Below are 9221 nucleotides of genomic sequence, written 5' to 3' on the forward strand. Positions count from 1 at the left end.
TTGACAACCGGTGCTGGTGTGTTTACATTCCCGTAACCTAGCGGTTCGGCTAAGACCGATAGAATAAGCACCAGACTTATAAAAAGAAAATAAGTATTGAGGTCGATACATTCGACTAAAAATTCTTTCAAGGTGGTGCCCCAGCATGGCCGCAGTCAAATGACTGAAACAAGTAAAAGACAAAAAATATTTTTATATGTGTACATTAATTCCTGTATGTTTACGTGTGTTGCGAAGCTTGTCTTTACGGAGACACCACTGGGAAAAAATTGGTACTCTAAATTCATGTCTTGTATCCTAACGATTTAACAGAAGCAAATGAAATAAATTTTATGGTCGATATGATAGACTAAAATTCTAACAGCTCTGCTGCACCCCAACGTTTGATCCCATCACCCCCACTCTCTCCCTTTTATATACCAATGACTTGCCTCCCTCCGGCAAATGATGCTACCATACAATTTTCCTTAGCTTTCCGCAACGAAACATTATTCACATGCAGACTGGATCGTTGTTTCTAACAGAGAGGGGAGTCTTGTAAGGATGAAAAAGCCGGAGGATACGTTGACAACTTTTATATTTTATCTTTTACTTGTTTCAGTCATTGAAGAAGTTTAAACAAACAAATCAAGTCCAGTACTTTTTAAGCCTGATGGTTTCTTTTGCCGAACCGCTAAGTTGCCAAGCGGTGGTAGGGGACAAACACAGACGCAAAGACACACACACATATATACAACGTGCTTCTTTTAGTTCCCATCCACTAAGTCCACTTACAAGACTTTGGTTGGTCAGAGGCTATAGTAGAAGACACTTGCACAAGGTGCCGCGCAGTGGGACTGAACCTGCAACCATCTGGTTGGGAAGCAACCGCAGAACGAAGAAATAATTATATGGACACAGTCTCCACTTTGTCTTCTCATTAATAAAGAGTTAGAGTGTAAAAATGTTATGTAATATTTTGGATGGCTGCTGGTAACCACTGACCAATAGAACTTGCAAAATCTCCACTTGCTCCAAAAACAAAGACGACAAAAGTACTCCTGCAGATTTTGATTCCTTCGACAGCAAAAAGAATAAAAAGAAAAACACTGTTCATCTCAAGAAAATATCATCGCACCTCACTCCATTGCACCAACGCTTAAACATGAGCCACAAGCTACAAGAATTCTTGTAATCGCTCCAAATATTAGGATTCGCCATCACTGAGGGTCTTTCCATAGCAAGAGCACATATTTAGCATACGTAAGACTTCATCTTCAAAGACTGGCCCTTCTCTTCAGAGCCAGAAAACATTTCAGCCTCAATAATCGCTGACCCCCTACAAAGTTCATATGAGGTCCACAAAGGTGGGGGTTCGCTTCCACATATGGGATAGTGCTGCTGCTGCTACACGCATAGATATCCTAGACCTTATCTACAGAAAAGTCACTCATCTGATTGGCATAAAGTTAGTTACTGACGCACACCGGCCTCTGGCCCACAAAAGTGATGTTTTCAACCTGCATTTCTCTCACTACTACAACAGCCTTTGCTCCTCGGAAGTTGCTGGTATTGTGATACCACCTTTGAGATACCAACCTCGTCCCCTTCTGCCCAGAATGATGGCACTTAGAAAATCCCTCCCTGCTCATGTCTTTCCTGCTGCGTCAATATGCAACAGTTTAATGGGAACGTTAACAATGTCGATCTTACCGGGCACAGAGAGTCTGCAAAAAGGCATGTGCGCGCTGTCCCTTTCTCCAAACCGACTTTTAAAAAATTAATGGAAGCAGCAGTAACAGTAACAATAATAACAACAAAGCAGCAGCAATAGTAGTAGTAGTAGTAGTAGTAGTAGTAGTAGTAGTAGTAGTAGTAGTAGTAGTAGTAGTAGTAGTAGTAGTATGGTGGTGGTGGTGGTGGTAGTAGTAGTAGTAGTAGTAGTAGTAGTAGTAGTAGTAGTAGTAGTTGCTGTTGTGTTTGTTGTTTCGTTATTGTCGATGTCGTTGCTTCCACTGCTCTTGATGTTGATGTTTAACGCCGAGTCAACCGAAGGACACGTTGCGTAATCAGGCCTTAAATAACCATAAAACGATTGTATCTTCACGGCTGGAATCACTTGAAGAGCAAACTTCCGATCAAGGGCGTTCCAGCTACAACCATTCCGTCTTGTGTTTCAGTGACTACAAAAGCCAATTTGCCCTTCATATTTTTTACGACGGTAGGATACAGTTTGTGGCATTTTTTTGCTGACGTCTGCAACCGCTTAAACAACCGGATCGGTCGTCGACCTTCAGTAGTAGTAGTAGTAGTAGTAGTAGTAAACTCACATTCGAAGCACATTAAATAAGAAACAAGCATATTACTGATATAGATCAGGTGTGATATGAAAATAGAACAGCCCAGCAATGTATTTCAATCTCTAGTAACTATTCTTCCAAATCATTGAGCGTTTACTAAACTTGAATGCTTCTACTCTGGCGTGCAGAGACCGGGGCCGATTTATAGAGGGTGGCGAAGGGAAAAATTGCCCCGGGTCCCTTCCAGCAGTCTTGCATGAAGAGGCTCTCTTTCAATATACAAACATATCTTTAAAAATGTAATGGATCCTCTTTTTTATTAATAACCATAGATTTCTCCACGTTAGCGACACCAATTCATTCAATTAAAAGTAATTTGCTACCCAGTCCCAAAAGCAGACACAATTCCATTGAAAAACTACAAAGCAGACCCGAATCTGTGTGTCTGTGAGAGAGAGAGAGGGGGGGAGAGAGAAAGAGTATGAATGTATATGAAAATAAAAACATTGATAAAAATAAGTTATTTATTGCCTCTAGTCCAAATTCCTTCTTTCAACGCATGACTGAGCAATAACCTTGCAACTGAAGGCGCACACACAAACACACACATTATATTGCTATTCTAAACTACATTATTTCAGTGAAGTATTGAAAACTTTGGTTATATTTTCCGAAAGAACAAGGAAGGAATATGTTCCGAAATTGAAATTTTGAATTTAGTTCTAATTATAAAACTACATCTCAACAGCTAAAAGCATTTTATTTATTTATTTATTCATTTATTTGCTTTAGAATTATTGCATATATGTTCAAATGTTTTTCATTAAATGAAACTTTTTCCTTTCTTTAATTTTTCGATATCTTTCGTCATTTTGTCAAATACTTGAAATTAGTATAGGGGAGTGGGCTAAAATTGGTAACTGGGGCAAAATGAGTAATTTCTGATTTCTTGTTATTTTTTCACTACCTATTTAAAACTATTGCATTTCAACTATTGAATCACCATTTTGTACTATTGAATCATCTTTGGGAATAAAAATTGGTTACCATAGTTGTTGTTGAAGTTGAGAGAGTTTGAAACATTGTCAAGTAACGGGTACTTTTTTTTCAAAAACTTTTTTCTCAACTTAGACTCAATTGTAATTGAGGTTGATAATAAAATATTTAGATAACTCTTGATGTTTAACAACCGATATTCTTTTCTCTGTCGGATTGTAAATTAATTTTTTCCGGTATTAATGACCAGTTTGATAATTCTACCGGTTCATTTTGCCGACCCACTAAGTTATGGGAACGTAAACATACTAACGCCAGTTGTCAAGTGAGGGTGGAGGACATGTGCGTGTGCGCGTGTGTGTGTGTGTGTGTGTGTGTGTACGACGAGCTTCTTTCAATGTCAGTCTACCAAATCCACTCACGCGGCTTTGATTGGTCCGAGACTATAGGAGAAGACACTTGACCACGGTGTCATGCAGAGGGACTGAACCCAGAACCATGTGGTAGGAAACAAGCTACTTACCATACTACCACGCCTGCACTTGTTGCAATAGTTGTTATTGTTATTGTTGTTGCTGCTACTGCTGCTGCTACTGCTGCTATGTAGGCCTAAATGAGCTTAAATCGATCAGATCTATGGTGTAAAGTATGATCAACAACTACCACGTTATTTTTCGGAAATTGCGTACTTTAAACTACATTATCAAAACAGTTCTTTTTCTTTTAAGATGTAATATATGATTTAAGAGAGGCTCAGTTGCCATTTCTAGCAGGTCGAGCTACCAAAAGCATTCTACAACAAAGTGGAATAATTTCGCAGCTGCAACAGTAACGAAAAACTGAAGAAAGTCTCGTTGTTTTCCTCCAGTTGATGTGTATAGGTTTGAGAGCATTTCTTCCAAAATTCCAGTGCTTTAAAAAGTGAATTTTGGAGATGAATGATTAAAAATCGACGATGTCGATAAGCGTATATCCACGTATATCTTTGTCTCCGATATTACCGAACCAGTTAACTAAATTGTTCGTGCTGCTACTCTACCGTATTAATGCGACAGATTTCTAATTTTGTTGTTAATGCTGTTTAGGATATATTTGTTTACTCTCCTAAATTTAACAAGGTTAGTAACTTTTCACTTGAAGTAAGATGTAACGTTGACTCCTTATGATCCTTTAACGTTATATAGGTTTCACATTTTCCTAAACTTTGTAAATCAATGTCTAATTTTAACCTGGATGCTATGGTGTTATCTTCACATTAATCTCGTCATAAGTTTTTGTACTTTTCTGTATTCTTGTGTATAATATTATTGTCTAAGTAAAGGCGGCGAGCTGGCAGAATCATTAGCACGCAGGACAAAATGATTAGCGGCATTTCATCTGTCTTCGCGTTCTGAGTTCAAATTCCGTCGAGGACCACTTTGCCTTTTATCCTTGAGGGGGTCGATAAAATAAGTACCAGCCGAGCACTGTGGTCGATGTAATCGACTGACACTTTCTCCCGAAGTCGCTGGTCTTGTACCAAGATTTGAAATCAATATTATTATTTAAGTATGCAATGTAAGCTTTATTACCTTGTTCGTACAGCTTTTTAGCTTTGTTGGAGAATACAAATTTCGTTAAATATTTCATTTGCGGATTGATTTCATACTGCATTTTTTAACGGCGTTCGTTTGCCATTTTAGAAATTCGGCACCAAAATACGGCAGTTCTTTTATCTGTAGCGAAAAATAAATACGAGTTTTAATGCTACAAGATTTGTTGGTGACTTTTCACTCTTATTTGTATAAGAGTGCACTTTCCAAGTCACTCTCCGAATGACGTTCTTCATTTTACTGATAAGCTGCTTATATACGTCTCGTCAGAAATTATTGGAATATTCTTCATCAAGTATGAAAGTTGCGGAGTTCCAGCTTGAACGGAAGAAGCTTGCTTCCAAGCCATATAGTTCCGGGTTCAGTACCACTGCGTGGCACCTTGGGAAAATGTATTCTACTATAGACTCGGGCCGACCAAGGCCCGTCGTATATATGTACGTAAATGTCAAACGACGAAAATGAGCGTTCAACACCGCATTGAAGGATAAAATTTCTCCATTTATGTATTAAGGTTACTATTGATTTGATGTTAAGAAAGATATCTTAATATCTTAATTATTCAAGCCGATCACATGGAGGAATGGTGTTCATCTCCATTTTGGATGGAAACACAAAAAAGATATTAGATAAGATCATACGACATATTAGAGCATACTCAAACATTACTCAGTGGATATGTAGTGCAACTATTGAATGGTTTAAAAATAGATGATATGCCCAAATGCAAATTTATCCAATTTGATATCGTGGAGTTTTACCCCTCGATCTCCAAAAGCTTACTTCAAAAGGCACTTGAATTTAGTAAGGCAAATAACAAACACTGAAAAAAAGTCATTAGTTTACCATAATAAGCAGTGATATAGATATAATGAACGCAGAGAAGTTATTACTTTTTCACGATAATTTCTATTGGGTATAAAAGAATGGGGATGAGCTATTTGGTGTGGCAATAGGGAGCTATGATGGAGCAGAGATAGCTGGCCTTATAAGCCTTTATATCCTAGATATCCTTAGAAAAGAAATAAGAGGCCAACATGGCTTTATATAGGGACGATGGCCTGGGAGTAATACACAATAAAAACGGACACGATATGCACAGGATAAGAAAAAATTATGCAAAATATTTAACCAATTCGGTCTAAGAACCACAATTAGGACCAACCTTAAAAAAGTCAACTTCCTAGATATTAACATGAACCTTAGTACAGGCCAATCTAAAGCCTACCACAAACCAAATGAGGAAGCCTCGTACGTAGACATAGGCTCCAATCGCTCACCAGCAGTCATTAAACAATTAACTAATAACATCAGCAGACGCGACTCGAATCTATCCGCCGATAAAGACACTTTTGAAAAAGCTGCCCATATCATAATGCTGTATTAGATAGGTCCAACTTCAAGAATAGCATAAACTACATTGAACCAAATGCAGATAGATCAAGAAGACGTAGATGGGGGAAAACTTACGGTTTAACCCACTTTATAGCATAAATGTAGCCACTAACATAATTAGGAAATTCTTTAAATTAATGGAAAATCATTTCCCATATTCACACAAATACCATAAGATCTTCAACAGAAACACTGTTGAAGTTAACTATAGTTGCCTCCCCAATATAGTGTCAATAATACTCAACCACAATAAAAAATAAGCACACCAGAAATACCCCCGAAAGACTCTGTAACTATAGATCTCCAAACTGCTGTCCTCTAAATAATAACTATCCGCAAAAAGAACTTATATATAAGGCCAAAATCATGGCTCCCAACAGAGTAACAAAGACACATATCAGAATAACGAGCAACTTGTTCAAGCAAAGATACACACAACACGTGACGTCATTCAGGAATAAAAATAAAAGACATGTGACATCCTTATCCAATATGATATGGACATTGAAAGAAGACGAAATAAGCAACTCTTAGATAACATGGAGCATCATTGCTAAAGCCTGAAAATACAGAGAGCGGTGTACCACATGTGACCTCTGTATCACTGAAAAACTAAATATCATACAGTCAACAGATAACATCCTAAATATTAGGAATGAAACATTTTCTCCCTGCATACACAAGCAATATTTCACACTCCGACATTTCAAAGAGGAAGCACCACCCGTGCCGCTAACCTCGCCAGGATAGTTTCTTTCTCTGAACTTGAACATTGAATAATATACAACACACGAACTCCTCACATAGAAGAAACACACGTTATGAATTCCCTCAGCACACAAACATACGAACATCACAAATACACAGAATATGATACTATATAATACAAATTCATCAACCAACACTTTTTTCTCCAAATGGCAAAATCAAGGGAGATAATCATTCAAAAGGTGTCACCCAAGAGTTGCGCCCCTTGATATTATATTTACTTTACGAGGCTTTTTATGAACTTCCGAGATTTTTTCCGAGACCGTTTTGTGTTTTCATCCAAAATGGAGATGAACACAACTTATTACATCTGGTAAAGTACGGAACAAGAAAATTTTTACTTAAAACATTGCAGCTAAGAATAAAATTTCAAATAAAATCTTTGGATTTAGAAAATATTAGCTTTATTAAAACTAAAAATTTCATTACAAGTTATTACTTCTATTTGTTATTACTTGTTACTTCAATTAAAAAATAATAGTAGTAATAATTAGTTTGTGCAATAAATAAAATAATACAAAAATTAGTTATATATTACAGTAAAATCTACCTTAACCAACAAATTCACAGTAAAATTTGCTTGAGCTATCGCCTAAGTTATTGCCAAATCTTCACATTTTTAGTCTTGACCCAATGCTTATTTTTTACATAATGAATTTGCCTGCCATATATAGTATTCTTACTTTCCATAAAGCTTTAGCTGTATTAATACTTCTGGTTCTCATTTTTTTAGCTGCAATATTTTAAGTGAAAATTTTCTTGTTCTGTACTTTACCAGATGTAATAATTTGTCCTGAACTTTTCCAAATGTAATAGCTTGTCCTGTACTTTTCTAGATTTATAATCTTAAGAATATCATTTCTCTTGCTCGCATTTTTCCATGTAATCCATGTTTTTAATGTGTCAAATGTGTCAATTAGCGGTGTCGTTGATAAATTTTTCCTTACCTTAATGTCGCCGGTGACATATGTTAAAAGTCCCCTAGAATTATATTCATAAAAAAGTATAGAACTATATTAGCACCCTCAAATTTGAGAAACAAACACTCATAACTTCTTTTCTTTTAAAACTTCATTGCATGAGACTGATACTGTGAAATTCCTCGAATTGAGCTCTATCATTTAAGCTTAATTAAGATATAGTTTGCTTTTAAAATAAAAGAGTTAATTATACTTAAATCCAATTGTTTGCCTTACTTATATTTTTTCCATATTTTACCTCACAACTTTTTTATACAAATTTTTGTTGCATGGGACCAAAACTATGAAATTCTTTACATTTTCTTTTATCGTTGAAGCTACGATAAATATATTTTGCTTTTAAAATAGAAAAGTTATTTAGATCTAAACTTGACTGGTGGCGTTACTTACTCTCCTATAACGTTGCTACAAATTTCAATAAAAAAACATTTTTCTACTGGATCAAATCTCAATTTTTTATGCCAAAAATGCAGCTACAGACCTGTCCTCTATATATATATATATATATATATATATATATATATATAGTCATTATAAAGTGTACGACACTAAAGGAGCGGCCATAAAGACATGGGTTTGCAAGTATTTCTACTTACAAAATTACTTTATAGACAAACTGGAAAGAACCAGTTCCTAGGTAAAAGTAAATTTGTTTATAGTAGCGCCGATCACGTCGCATCTCACCACTGACAGGTTCATACATGAAGGCAATCTTCTGACGTGAATTGTTGGTGGTGAGAGCTCTAGTACGGTCGGATAGTAGAACAGGAATGATGATTTGTAAGTATAAACGTATGTATATGTATTACCTTATGGAGGCATCTAGATATTTCGTTGCCTTTCAGTGATTCTTCTGATAGCTTATTACATCTTCCTATCTTCACTAAAAGAAATTGAACCATGAATGATGTGATTGGAAAACGAACTTATTAACTATTCAGTCATGCCTGCCCCTGAAAAACACTTCCTGTACATGTTTTTACTCTACAAGCATCAACCTTCAAACTTCAATCTAAAAATGATTCGTAAATTATAAATATATAAGAAAGCTTGTAAAGGTCACAAGCACTTCCCTCTTTCAAGCACGCACGTACACACGCATATACACACACACACAATCGCACACACATACTCACGTTCATGCACACACTGACATATATATATATATATATATATATAGAGAGAGAGAGAGAGAGAGAGAGAGAGAGAGA

At 36.2% G+C, this 9221-nt stretch overlaps 1 protein-coding gene across 1 annotated transcript in view; it reads left to right on the top strand.

Moving 5' to 3' along the window:
• Positions 1–9221, top strand: part of LOC106879369 (monocarboxylate transporter 9) — a 79460-nt gene that overhangs the window by 3335 nt on the left and 66904 nt on the right. The window lies entirely within an intron of this gene.

This window comes from Octopus bimaculoides, chromosome 20, assembly GCF_001194135.2.
Source record: "Octopus bimaculoides isolate UCB-OBI-ISO-001 chromosome 20, ASM119413v2, whole genome shotgun sequence".
Lineage (NCBI taxonomy): Eukaryota > Metazoa > Mollusca > Cephalopoda > Octopoda > Octopodidae > Octopus > Octopus bimaculoides.